The sequence below is a fragment of the Euprymna scolopes genome, chromosome 11 (genome assembly GCF_053919585.1).
Source record: "Euprymna scolopes isolate OS-2025 chromosome 11, ASM5391958v1, whole genome shotgun sequence".
Classification (NCBI taxonomy): Eukaryota; Metazoa; Mollusca; class Cephalopoda; order Sepiida; family Sepiolidae; genus Euprymna; species Euprymna scolopes.
In genome coordinates this window covers 70,653,365-70,667,918 of record NC_136492.1, presented here as the reverse complement: position 1 = coordinate 70,667,918, position 14,554 = coordinate 70,653,365, and the positions used below count along the sequence as shown (strand labels likewise).

Below are 14,554 nucleotides of genomic sequence, written 5' to 3'. Positions count from 1 at the left end.
AACTGATCACATATAATGATAGAAGATGTATCGAGACACGGGAATGGGTATGTTTGGTCTGGCATAATGATGATTCATTAAAATTGAGGGGTCTTCGTACGCGCTTGGCCACAAAGTATGGAAATAAAAAATAAAACATAAAAAAAAACGTTTACAAGTGTTTTTGATATAGATGTACATAATAATACGTTGGTAAGTATGTTTTAACTTGAATAGGGATGGTATAATAAAATTGTGGGGTCTGCGTTCGCGCCTGGCCTCCAGAGAATGGAAATAGGCACAAACTTTGATAAAGACTTTTCATATCTATCTGCGTAAGTATACTTTGATAATTATGTTTCAGTTTGAAGAAATATGGTATAATTAAATTATGGGGTGTTCGTTCGCGCCTGACCTCCATAGAATGGAAATATGTCACAAAGTTTAACAAGGTTTTTAATATAGATCCACAGAATATTGTGATAAGTGTTTCAGTGTGAACAGGTATGGTATAATAAATTATGGGGTTTATCTATTTTATTTTTACTTTCATCATATTTTGCTTTGGTTTTGATACCCCGAAATTCGAAGCTATCTCTTTACAACCCTTCCTTTTCATACCCTATCATACTTTCATAAATCAGAGTCCATTTTCTGTAGGCTGTTTTTGAACTCAGTCAACGACAGGTATTTTGATAGTACATATATATATATATATATATATATATATATATATATATATATATATATATGCATATCCATACTTATATATATGTATATATGTGTGTGTGTGTGTGTGTGTGTGTGTGTGTGTGTGTGTGTGTGTGTGTGCATATATATATGAAGAGGTATATTTGGGGAAAAAGACGAGGAAAAGTGCTCAATACGTTAGTAGAGCTAAATATGATTTTTATTATTTTAACATCGGGTGCATTAACTTAATTCATTACAGGCTGGTTCAATAGACGGGATAAAAATTATCCGCTTATATCGTCAGATGATTTAAGTTAAAATAAATTAAAGGAAAGATAATGTTTTTGATTACATATGGTTACTAAAACCAAGAGAGCATGAGTAATGGATAGAGAGGGGAGAGGGTTAAACGAGGAAAAGGATATAGGGGGAAAACTAGAGAAAAATATATAAATATAAATTATAGGTTACAAATTAAAAATTAGAAATTTAAAAAAGGGAAAGGGAAACGAAAATAATAATAAAAAAGAGAGAGAAAAAAAGGGATTCATGATTGACAGTTTTTAAGTAAGTTAAAATAAAATAAAAAAATAATTTTCTCTTCCGTTTCCCTTTTTTAATTTCTGATTATTAATTTTTAAGCTTTAATTATATATATTTATATTTTCTCTAGTTTTTCTTCTCATTTTTCCTTTTCAACTTTTCCTCTCTATCCATTACTCCTACTCTTTTGATTTTTAATAAGCATATGCAATCAAAAACATTATCTTTCCTTTAATTCATTTTACTTAAATCAGACGATATAGGTAGATAATTTATATCCCCTCTATTGAAACAATCTGCAATGGATTAAGTTAATACATATGAATATATGAAATTGTTTCTGTGTGTATGTACATTTCCCTACTAAATAACTCTGTCTAGAGATTCGAGATTTGACATAAGGAGTATTGAGATTTGGGAAAATCTTTTTAATTTGTTTTCAGCCAGAAATTTGGCTGTCAAGGGGTCAAACTTCAACGATTTGACCTTTGCAAACTCTACCAAACGCCTCCGCCAATTTTGGGTCTAAACACTTGAGATTTTAACGTAGGTTATTTGGACATGGATCAAACTTTTTAATTTGATTTCAGCCTCAAAAATAAATGTTACGGGGTCAAAATTGGGCTCAACGTTTTAAAAAAATTGGCCTCTGTAGTCCTTACCAAATGATTATGCCAATTTCTGGTCTAAACATTTGAAATTTTACATAAAGGGTATTCAGAGATAGGGTAAGCTTTTCAATCGGTTCGGGTCGAAAAGTTGTGTCAAAGTTAAAAAGATTTGACCTTTGCGATGTCTAGCAAACTACTCAGACAATTTTGTGTCTAAACATTTGAAATTTATACATAACGGATATTCAGACATGCAGCAAGCATTTTTATCAGTTTTGGGGCGAAATTTTGACCGCCAAAATGTCAAAGTTGACAGAGTTGACCTTTGTAGATTCTACCAAATTCCTCTGCCAATTTTAAGTCTGAATATTTGAAATTTTAGATGTAGGTAACTTTGACATTGGTAAAACTTTCTATTTTTTATTTGAGACCAAATTCATAAAGGTTAACGGGTCAAAATTGGGGTCAAAGTTTTAAAAGCATTGACCTCTGCGGTCTCTACGAAATTACTCAGACAAAGTTTGGTCTAAACATTTGAAATATTACATAATAACAAGTAGAGCAAGTTATGAACAGTACATAGGGGCCTAGCAAAGCCGGGCTGAACTGCATATATATATATATATATATATATATATATATATATATATATATATATATATATATATATATATATATATATGAGATAGAGAGAGATGTAGAAGTAATGCTGGATGAAGATGATTGGAAAATATTGGAAAACTAAAAATACAATCATTAATATACATCTTGCAGCCTCATCTGATCTTTTCACATTTACTCACAGCGTATTTCAACAGCACGGCAAAGTCAGAAGGTTATAGAAATCTTCCCGAACCCATCCAGCCTGACACTTCCTTCGCCCTAATCCCGTGTATGACAGGATGATAAAACAAAAAAAAACATCTTCTTTCTCGTTTTCTTTCCCCCGCTCCTCGACATTTCCTAATCGTTTCCAAATCACCCCTTAGCCCTCTGTCTAATCAATATCCAATTGGTGTTCCACCTACTTTCGATTTTCCCAACTAACCCGCCTCTCTCTCCTTCTCTCTCTCTCTCTCTCTCTCTCTCTCGCTCGCTCACTCTCCCTCGCTATCTCTCTCACTCCGTCTTTCACACACACAATCTCTCTCTTCTCTTCTGCATACAACCTATTATCTTATCTCAGCCATTTCTTTGGAGATGGAAGACGGCTCCGTTTTAACGCCACCCTCCCCCTCTTTTTTTAAAAGATGTCAGCATGTAAGATTTGTGGCCTGTTCTTTAGGCCAAACATTGTATCGATGGTCGTGTAGATAAGGTTACCATAAGCGACATACAAACACGTTTGCCTTTTTATTGCTTTGCCTGCTACAATCTAGTTATCACAACCAAAACGGTAACCCGATCTTTCTTTATTGCTTTGTTTCTTTGTTTGATACTAACTTTCATAAAACTTTTAGCAGATAAATAAATGACATGTTTCCTTATTTCTGAAAATTAACTACTAGTAAGATTACCTGGTGTTTCCCGGTTGTGAATGAGACGAACGCTACATCTAACAGTATACATCTAACATGTGTTTCGTTGGATAGTGTGAATATACCAAACAAATCATTAGAGACTTACATTACTTCTCCAGGAATAATAAAAAAAAAACATATACAGCTTTTTTCCCTTGTATTAAAAAGATAAGTAATGTCAAAACCAATAGGAAATCTTCGGACTCATTGGAGAAAACAAAAAAATATATATAAAACCTAAAAAATAACTAATAATAACTCTTAGCATAGAAAAATATTGAAGCCTATCACTAGCAGTGTCAGAAATTTCGTGAAAACTATTGAATAATTCCACCCGCATTCTTTCGAAGCTTATAACTCCTTAAAAAATGTAATTCAAGCCCTAATTTTTTTTCAATTAAAGGAGCAACGACCAGGGTTTCATTTAAAAGAAAACAAAAAAAAAAACAACGTGGTTTAAAAAAAAAAAAAGGTTTTAAACTTCGGACTTTACAGGTAAATTTCTAAAAAACACTACTTTTTTGTTGTTTTAAATTTGAATATATTATTTATTGATCTTTTATCTTCAATTTATGATACATAAAACTTTGGTACATAAATTAATTATTTACTTTTTAATAGACATTTGAAAATGGGGGGGCATGAATTAAAAAAAAACGTTTGTCTAAAATATTATATTCGATTTATTGGAAAAAGCATAAAATTTCACATTGACCCTGAAAATATCATAAAAATAGAATCAATAGAAAAATTTTGATAGATTTTTAAAGTTTAAAAATTGAAAAATACTGAACTCGTAACATTCAATTAATTTCATTACTATTTTTAAAAAAATATTTCTATTACTTTTTATACAACTTTAATAGTTTATTTTGGAAGTATAATCCATAAAGAAAATAAACAACCCACCTTTAAAAGAGAAATTACGATTTTTTTTATATTTTATTTGCAGTTTCGTGTTAGGGGTGTCAAAAATTCCTACAAAAATTCTAATATACCTAGCCTATCACTAGTACCTCCAAAATACATCACAAAATTCTCCGCTATATGTAACACCATGTGATTCTACTATAAACTAATATTATCAATATAACTTTTTGTGCCATTTAAAAGTAGAAGGTCAAAATAAACTAGTTATAATTAAAAAAAAATCATCATACGAAAATAATGAAATTGCGAGACGAAAATCGTGTTTACATGATTGACGTTTTAAAATAACGTTCCCATGTAGTAAGCATTCGAAACGTAAAAACATACCTGTATTTAATAAATCTATACTTTTCCACTTTAGAATGAAATTACATATAAAATGCCGTTGCCGTAAAATATTTTACAGGAAATATTTTTCTTATTGCGTGTTCCCGTTCATATTTTTTCTTCAAAATTTGAACAAAATATATTTAAATTGATCGGAATTTCTATTTATTATGAAACATAAGAGTTCAAATAAGTAAAAATATTTATTTGTAAGAAGTTTAAATACACGTATTGAAAAATAACTTACCTTGAAGTTGCAATTAAAAAATTGATATAGACATAATATTATTATAGTTTTAATAACATTTTTTAATTGCTATATATATATATTATAATAAGTTGAATTGCCAAGAAAAAGAAACTTCCTAAAAATTAATTAATTTTTAAAAGATCAAATAGATTAAAATTGCATTATTTCAAAATGCCCCGTCATAACAGAGAGTTTTAATTAATGGTGTTTAACTTTTTGACATGACTCCTGGTAATTATTTTATCGCCGGATTAAAACCGATTGAAAAATATTATTGCATAAACAATAAACATTTTTAGACCACTACGGTATCTTGTTTGTCTCTTTTTACCAAGTAAAAGTATGAAAACCGATAATTAACAAAATGAACAGTCGTACATATTTAATAAAACCGTATTTCATAAAAAATGAACATTTGAAAGAAACAGGGCAAGAAACATACCAGACTGAAATAGTAAATTAATGATTGGTTCTTACAACGTGGTGCTATTATTTGTATTGAACTATGTAGCACAATATTACTTTCTGTGTATTTATTTAGTACGTATTAATTTATCTTATTTGGGCCGGTTTTATATGAAAATATTATAGAAATTATTTCCAAACAAATGTTAATAAACACATATGCGCTGCGTGTTATTGGTTTTTCTGTCTAAAAATAATGTTCTTGCTATCTACAAAAAGTATCAGCTTTATCAAAACATATTTTTGATAAAATATATTTCTCCTTCCGGAGAATTTTTACGAGCCTTGTAAGTTTTAAATAATATTAGTAGAAAGTAGTGTACTTTGACTAATCAGGAGTATTTTCTGAAGAGTTCTAATAGGGAAATGAAGAAACACTCAAAATGTTAATAATTTTTCAAACTAAATTTCCAGTATATAGACAATGTTTAATAAAGTAACGCAGTAACAAAAAACATTAATTACCATAACCATGGCAGGTGCTCGTCTGAGCTCCAATCCCTCGTCCCTCCTCGAGAAACACCCGTCTGGCTGAAACTACTGTCAATAATTTTCCCCACTCTTTATCTGTGCCTAAATCCAAACGTAGATTCCATGAGCAAAGCTTCTTTCTTAGAACTGCACGCCAGTGGAACTCTCTGCCGCTTGCCTGTTTCCCACCTGACTACAACTTGGACGTCTTCAAGTCCAACATAAACAAACTCCTGACAAACCGCCCCTTTAAGTAAGACACTCTATCGAAAACCCCAATACTAATGATTACTACAATACTATCTCATTGATTACTGTACACGCAATAAGCCCTATCCCTGAGTGGCCTTCGGGCCTTGATAAGTGGTGACCCCCCTATGTGAAAAAAACAACATTTTATAGAATTAGTTTAAATTGTTTTACATATATGAGTAACATTTTTTTTAAAAATAGATTACATATTAAAAGGCAACATTTTATATTTCAAAATAATTTTTAAAATAGATTACATATTAAAAGGCAACATTTTATATTTCAAAATAATTTTTCAAATAGATTACATATTAAAAGGCAACATTTTATATTTCAAAATAATTCATTAAAATTTTTTTCAATTCTTTAATGTACAAATAAAATATAGCATTGCATGTTTTAAAATCATCATATTAATTTGAAACAAATTTTAAATGTACAAATAAAAAATTTTAAATGTACAAAAAATGTTAAATGTACAGATAATAAATTAATTTTAAATAAAATAATTTTAATGTAATATTGCATATTTCAAAATAATTAATTTTAAATTAAATATTATTTACATGTAGAAAGAAAATACAACATTCTATAATTCAAATTTATTTTTTTTAATTTTTGAATACATACATTAAATATAATGCTGTATATTTTAAAGTAATTCATATTAAATGTACAAATAAATTATAGCATTGTATATTTGAAAGTATTTAGATTTAAATTTGTCAACATTGTAATATTGTGTGTGAGTTTGGATTCTTAATCCGGCAGAGGGATGTGATGCGTCTACTTATAGGCATAAGTTAGTGTTAAGTTCATGCTTGCGCGCCTAGCCTCAAGCTAACACCGCTGGCTAAACTCGTGATGAAAAGAGAGCAGCTATGCATAAGTCTTCCCTGCGAGTACATAGCCTCTCCATCATCAAGACTCCTACAGTGCCTCCATTTCATATTTACAAATAAAATATAACATTTTTAATTTCGATATGATTATTTAAAATTAAGAAACTTTAAAATGTACAGTTAAAATAGAACATTGTATATGTAAAAATATTTTTTTTAATTCAGTAATATTGTATATATAAATATAAAAGATAACATTGTATATTTAGAAAATTATTTTGAATTAAAATCATGTGTGAATGTACAAATAAAATATTACGTAGTGTATTTTAAAATAATTAATTTCAAAATAAAATACGTTTGAATGTACAAATAAAATATGACATTGGATATTTAAAAAATCATTTCAAATGAGATGTTTTTAAATGTAAAAATAAAATAGTGCATATGTATTTTAAAATAATTAGTTTAAAATTAAAAAGTTTTTAAAATGTTCAATTAAAATATAACATTTTATATTTAAAAATAATTAATTTTAGATTCATTCATTTTTAAATGTACAAATATAATATATAAAAAATATAAAATTAGATAATTAAAAATAATTACTTTTAAATAAAATACTTCTGAATGCACAAATGAGTTATGACAGTGTATATTGCAATATAATCAATTTTTAATTAACTTTCTTATGTATAAATAAAATATTATATTAAATAGTTCATTTCAAATAAATTATTTTAAATGTGCCATCAAAATATAACATGGTATATTGCAAAATAATTCCTATAAATTTAAAAGGATTTTAAATGTACAAATAAATATAACGTTGTATTCTTGCAAAATAACTAATTTTTAATTAATTAATTTGTAAATGTATCTGTAAAAAGTAACATTGCATACTCGAAAATAATTTATTTAAATAAAATAATTTTTAAATATACAAATAAAATACAACATTCTATGTTTCAAAATAATTTATTTTAAATTAAATTTTTCTTTAAATGTACAAAAATCTACCATTGTGTATTGCAATATAATTCATATTAAATAAAATATTTTTAAATGTACAAATACAATATAACATTGTATAAATCAAAATAAATCATATTAAATTAAATAATTTTTATATTTACCAAGTAAATATAAGATGTATATTTCAAAATGATTAATTTTAAATTAAATAATTATGTAAATGTACAAATAAATTACAACATCGCATATTTCAAACCCATTTATTTTAAATAAAATATTTTTAAATGTACAAATAAAATATAGCATTGTTATTTCCAAATAATTCGTATGAATTATATTATTTTTAATGAAGAAATAAAGTATAACTTTTTTTTCAAAATAATTCATTTAAATTTCATTTTATAATGTACAAATAAATTGTAACATTGTACTTTTCAAAATAATTAATTTTTAATCCAATAATATTTTAAATTTACAAATAAAAATAAGCGTTTGTATTTCTAAATAATTTATGTTTAATTAAATAAGTATTTAAATGTACAAATAAAATACAACATACAATATTGCAATATAATTTATGTTAAATTCAATACTTTTTTAAATGTACAAATAAAATATACCATTCTACTTTCTTGCCGTGTTGTAAAGTAGGAGAAAGATCCTAGTATTGTCTTTAAAACATAGCAAAAAAGAAGAAGAAAGAAAAGAAAGAAAAAATACAACATGCTGAGGAGGGAGTTTGACTCCGAAACATATTTAAATTATAAATTTCAAGCGAGTAAAATATTTGTTTATTTTCGTAATATTGCGCTATCATTTGGCTTTCAAATGAGCCTGATGCGTTTTTTATTTCATTCAAAATTTACTTCTAGAATTGAACTCACACGCTGGACGATAACATTGTATATTTCTAGATATTCGGATATTTTAGGGTACATTATTTCCATGCTTCATACCGGGTGTGAAACGATTTCTACATAAAAAATACAAATCCTGTCTTATATAATCATGGGATATTTCATCTAGAAAATGTTTACTGCGTTGTTATATATATAATACTAAAACTCTGTCGTTCTTGGTAGTTTGCTTGCGCACTATCCTCCTCCTACTACTACTATGCCTCCTCTTGTTGCTACTACAATTACTTCTCCTCTTTACAACTACTACTATGCCTCCTCTTCCTACCATGATTGCTTTATTATCTGCTACACAGTGTATAAAAGATGATCCGCTACGAACAGGATTCGAGCCTGTGCGGACATTGCCCATTGGATTTTAATTCCAACGCCTTAGCCACTCGGCCATCCCAGCTTCTTCTCCAAATCACAGAAAATATTACATGATTGTTTTATTATTTTCTACAAAGTTTTTACACACTATCCGCTAAGAACAGGATTCGAACCTGTGCGAGCATAACCCATTGAATTTCAAGTCCAACGCCTTAACCACTCGGCCATCGCAGCTACTCCCCAAAATCGCAGAAAGTATTACATTATTTTTTTATTATCTTCAACAAAGTGTATAGAAAGTGATCCGCTACGAAAAGGTTCTAACCTGTGCGCGCATTGGATTTCAAGTCCAACGCGTTAACCACTCTGCCATCGCAGCTTCTCCTCTGAATCACAGGAAATATTACATAATTGTTTTATTATCTTCTACACATTGTATAAAAAATGATCCGCTACGAACAGGATCCGAACCTGTGCAGGCATTGCACATTGAATTTCAAGTCCAACGCCTTAACCACTCGGCCATCGCAGCTTCTCCTCCGAATCACAGGAAATATTACATGATTGTTTTATTATCTTCTACAGAGTGTATAAAAAATGATCCACTACGAACAGGATTCGAACCTGTGCGGGTATTGCCCATCTATCTATTATTATTATTATTATATATAATACTAAAACTCTGTCGTTCTTGGTTGTTTGCTTGCGCACTATCCTCCTCCTACTACTACTACTATGCCTCCTCTTCTTGCTACTACTATTACTTCTCCTCTTTACTACTACTACTACGCTTCCTCTTCCTATTACTACTACTGGTTGACATGTATTTTCCCTACTACTACTCTACTACTTCTCCTACTACTAATACTACTACTACGAACGAAGAAGAAATAATGTATTTCCCCTCAGATCATGTCTAAACGCAAAGTTACAAGACCACAAGTGGCTGATAAAAATCGAAGCTGTGATACGGGACCACTTATAATTCAATGGCTGTATTTTTTTTCAAAATTAAACAATTATAAACAGAACGACTCATAAAAATCTATCTATATTATTTTTTTCATTTTAATATACTTTCATAGAAATGTTTCTGTTATGTCACAAAATCACTATTTTCTTTACGTCACAAATGTCATGCTCATACATTAATTCCATAGCTAATATAACATACTGACCCCTTAGGGGATGTTTTGCAACTATTCTGTATTACAACTATACTGTCGCAATTTTCTCACAAATAAATCAACTTTGACCTGTTGACAACGTATTTTTATTTTACTGTGTACGTTTTCAGCGGCCTAATTTATTTTTTTTTTGCGTTTTAAATTATCCAAATAAACAATTGTTAATACTTTTTGCATTTTTTTACATCGATCATTTCCGTATTACGTTTAAGTTATTTTAATGCAATTTTCTTACAAAAAAAATCTACTATTTTACAATGTATTGTTTTACTGTGTACGTTTCCAGCAACCCCAACAATCCATAAATGGCATTTTTCACTCCAGATTTTTTTTAAAATATGCTTTTTGAGTACATGCCTGAAATCATGTTAAGAATAATATATCGGTAGCTTTAGCCATATAAGAAATATTTGTTTTTATAACTTTGTTAAACAAAAACATTATATATATATATATATATATATATATATATATATATATATATATATATATATAATGGGCCAACAACCAGCAGTCGTATCAATCACGTTTATTAGATTTATTAAATGTTGCTTTAATTTCTCAACACTGAGTGACCCAACGGGTGACGGGTTGTCTAGTATATATATATATATATATATATATATATATATATATATATATATATTTAAAAGAGTGTAGCCAACAACAATTGTGGGTTTTTTTAAAGGTTTTCATCATATTTTTATTTTAAAATATTTTTATAACGCGTTTCGAGCTTAGGGTGTGCTCTCTTCAGATATTTTCGTAAAAAGTTTTTCTTTAAAATGGGAGTTTGTGGATATGCCTCCGCTGATATTAAATATGTTTTTCATAGTGGCGCGATGCGTGTGTTCAGTGTTTAGACGTTCTGTCTCCAAGTGTAAGTGTTTTCACTGTGACCGGTCAAAGTTAGTTTCAAAGAGTGTTTTTTAGTCCATATGGTGAAGGTTTTTATGGCTTCTTTAGGGTTCTTTTTTATTTATTAAAGACTTTCTTTCCCCATGTATAGCATACACTCACACACAATTCCATACGCATACATATATATTCATGTACATGTACACATGCACACGCACACAGGCACACACACATACACACACGTACATACATAGAAATATATGTAGGAGCATACATATATACACATATACATAACCACCTACACACCCACACACGTACTCGCATACATCCACCGCTAACAATTATTTTTATTTTTTTATTTTTTATTTTATATATATATATATATATATATATACACTTTTTTTTTCCCACCAAAACACGCATGTATATATGCGCTTAATCATTCAGACATATGTACACGCACCCACACACACACAAGTAAGATGGAGAATAATAGGTAGAAGATATATATACACACATACACGCACATACACACATATATGTACACACATATATGTATGTGCACATACACTCACAAACATCCACATACTATGTAGGCACATACACATACACACACACATGCACACACACAGACATATGCAGGGGCTCACACATACGCGTATATCCATATTCACACGAACACATTTACTCACTCATACATGTGCATACATATGTATATATACATACATACACACATACATACGGATGTGTATATACTCATCCACCCATATATATATATATATATATATATATATATATATATATGGGCGCATGCACTCACAATCCCACACACACATACATATTCATACATCCCACCTTATGTATATATTGGTTGAAGTTTCCTTTCCAATCCATGCACATATGCATACATGGATTCGGTCACCCAAACATAAGTGCACGTATACATATACATAATATTAGAGGGAAACACATACACATTTGCGAACCCCATACAAACATTCAAAATTAAAAAAAACCTAGATTGCACCTCAAAAAACGTAATCTATGTAATAAAATGTCCAGCATGCGATAAATCCTACATAGGCGCTACAAAAAACCTTAGTAATAGAGTAGCCCTACACCGATCCAACATCAAAATCGCGGAAAATAGACACCTACATGTATCACAACATATACACACATGCAGTGGAGGCAGATTCGAGATAATGCCCATCTTCCAAACTGACAACTACTTCTACTTGCTAACTCAAGAAAAAAATTTCATAACAAAGTTTAACCCCGCCTTAAACGTCTCTCCATAATTATACACATAAATAGGCAAAACACAAAATACACTTACACGCATGCATGCTTGGGTAGGTGTGAACCCTCACACACAAAACAACAAAAAAGCACAATAGGGCACACGCACACTTTCGCGGGTGCGCGCGCCCATACCCAGTACAGTACCATTTCTCTTAACTAAACAAACAACTAGAAATTAAACGTATGTGTGTGTGTGTGCGCGCATGTGTGCGTATGTGTATGTGCGTGGGTGTACGCATATGATTGTGTATGCGTGTGTGTATAATTATATATCATCTGTTATCTATGCTACATCTTGTTTGTATGTATACGTGCACTTATGTTTGGGTGACCGAATCCATGTATGCATATGTGCATGGATTGGAAAGGAAACTTCAACCAATATATACATAAGGTGGGATGTATGAATATGTATGTGTGTGTGGGATTGTGAGTGCATGTGCCCATATATATATATATATATATATATATATATGGGTGGATGAGTATATACACATCCGTATGTATGTGTGTATGTATGTATATATACATATGTATGCACATGTATGAGTGAGTAAATGTGTTCGTGTGAATATGGATATACGCGTATGTGTGAGCCCCTGCATATGTCTGTGTGTGTGCATGTGTGTGTGTATGTGTATGTGCCTACATAGTATGTGGATGTTTGTGAGTGTATGTGCACATACATATATGTGTGTACATATATGTGTGTATGTGCGTGTATGTGTGTATATATATCTTCTACCTATTATTCTCCATCTTACTTGTGTGTGTGTGGGTGCGTGTACATATGTCTGAATGATTAAGCGCATATATACATGCGTGTTTTGGTGGGAAAAAAAAAAAAGTGTATATATATATATATATATATATATATATATAAAATAAAAAATAAAAAAATAAAAATAATTGTTAGCGGTGGATGTATGCGAGTACGTGTGTGGGTGTGTAGGTGGTTATGTATATGTGTATATATGTATGCTCCTACATATATTTCTATGTATGTACGTGTGTGTATGTGTGTGTGCCTGTGTGCGTGTGCATGTGTACATGTACATGAATATATATGTATGCGTATGGAATTGTGTGTGAGTGTATGCTATACATGGGGAAAGAAAGTCTTTAATAAATAAAAAAGAACCCTAAAGAAGCCATAAAAACCTTCACCATATGGACTAAAAAACACTCTTTGAAACTAACTTTGACCGGTCACAGTGAAAACACTTACACTTGGAGACAGAACGTCTAAACACTGAACACACGCATCGCGCCACTATGAAAAACATATTTAATATCAGCGGAGGCATATCCACAAACTCCCATTTTAAAGAAAAACTTTTTACGAAAATATCTGAAGAGAGCACACCCTAAGCTCGAAACGCGTTATAAAAATATTTTAAAATAAAAATATGATGAAAACCTTTAAAAAAAACCCACAATTGTTGTTGGCTACACTCTTTTAAATATACATTTTTTCTTTCGTTGGAACTACACAACCATCACTTTAAATATATATATATATATATATATATATATATATATATATATATATTCTGGATATCCATGATTAGAAGCAAAAAATGAAATTCGAAATTAAATATAATAAAGGTATCAAATGCGTATAAAACGCCCAAATTTATTCTCTTCAATAGGAGACAATATTTTACAATTATAAAACATCGTGAAAATAGTTTTAGAACAGTAATAGCTCACACACACGGACGCACAGTCTTGACATAGAGAGTGTGTAACGTTACATATAAACTACATAAACTGTTCATCGCAAGGAAACACAAACAAAAAAAAATCGATTCACTCTTTTTTTTCCAGTAAAGCAGTAGACATTTATTTACAAGTACTTTCCAGAATAACGTACTGTCTCTTGTTCAAAGGTTCTTCCGCACTCTAAGGTGATTAACAAGATTCTGCTGTGTCGAACGTGTTTCAATCCGCCTCTGTTCAGTCATGTTTAGCACGCGTCTTTTTCTGTCGCTCTTGACCTACCTGCGTAATCCGCCTATCTCCATCCTCTCTCTTCATGGGTTCACGTTTTTTCTTTTCTATAATATTTTCATATCCTTCTTCCATTTTCGTGAAGTCACCTCGCACACAGTATT

General features: G+C 30.0%; 2 non-coding genes across 2 annotated transcripts; both read right to left on the bottom strand.

The window, feature by feature from the left end:
- Positions 1 to 9,239: 9,239 nt before the first annotated feature.
- On the bottom strand, positions 9,240 to 9,321 carry Trnas-uga (transfer RNA serine (anticodon UGA)). The gene has a single exon. It is a non-coding gene; the product is annotated as a tRNA-Ser (tRNA).
- Positions 9,322 to 9,537: 216 nt separating this feature from the next.
- Trnas-uga (transfer RNA serine (anticodon UGA)) lies at positions 9,538 to 9,619 on the bottom strand. Its single transcript has one exon. It is a non-coding gene; the product is annotated as a tRNA-Ser (tRNA).
- Positions 9,620 to 14,554: the final 4,935 nt, after the last annotated feature.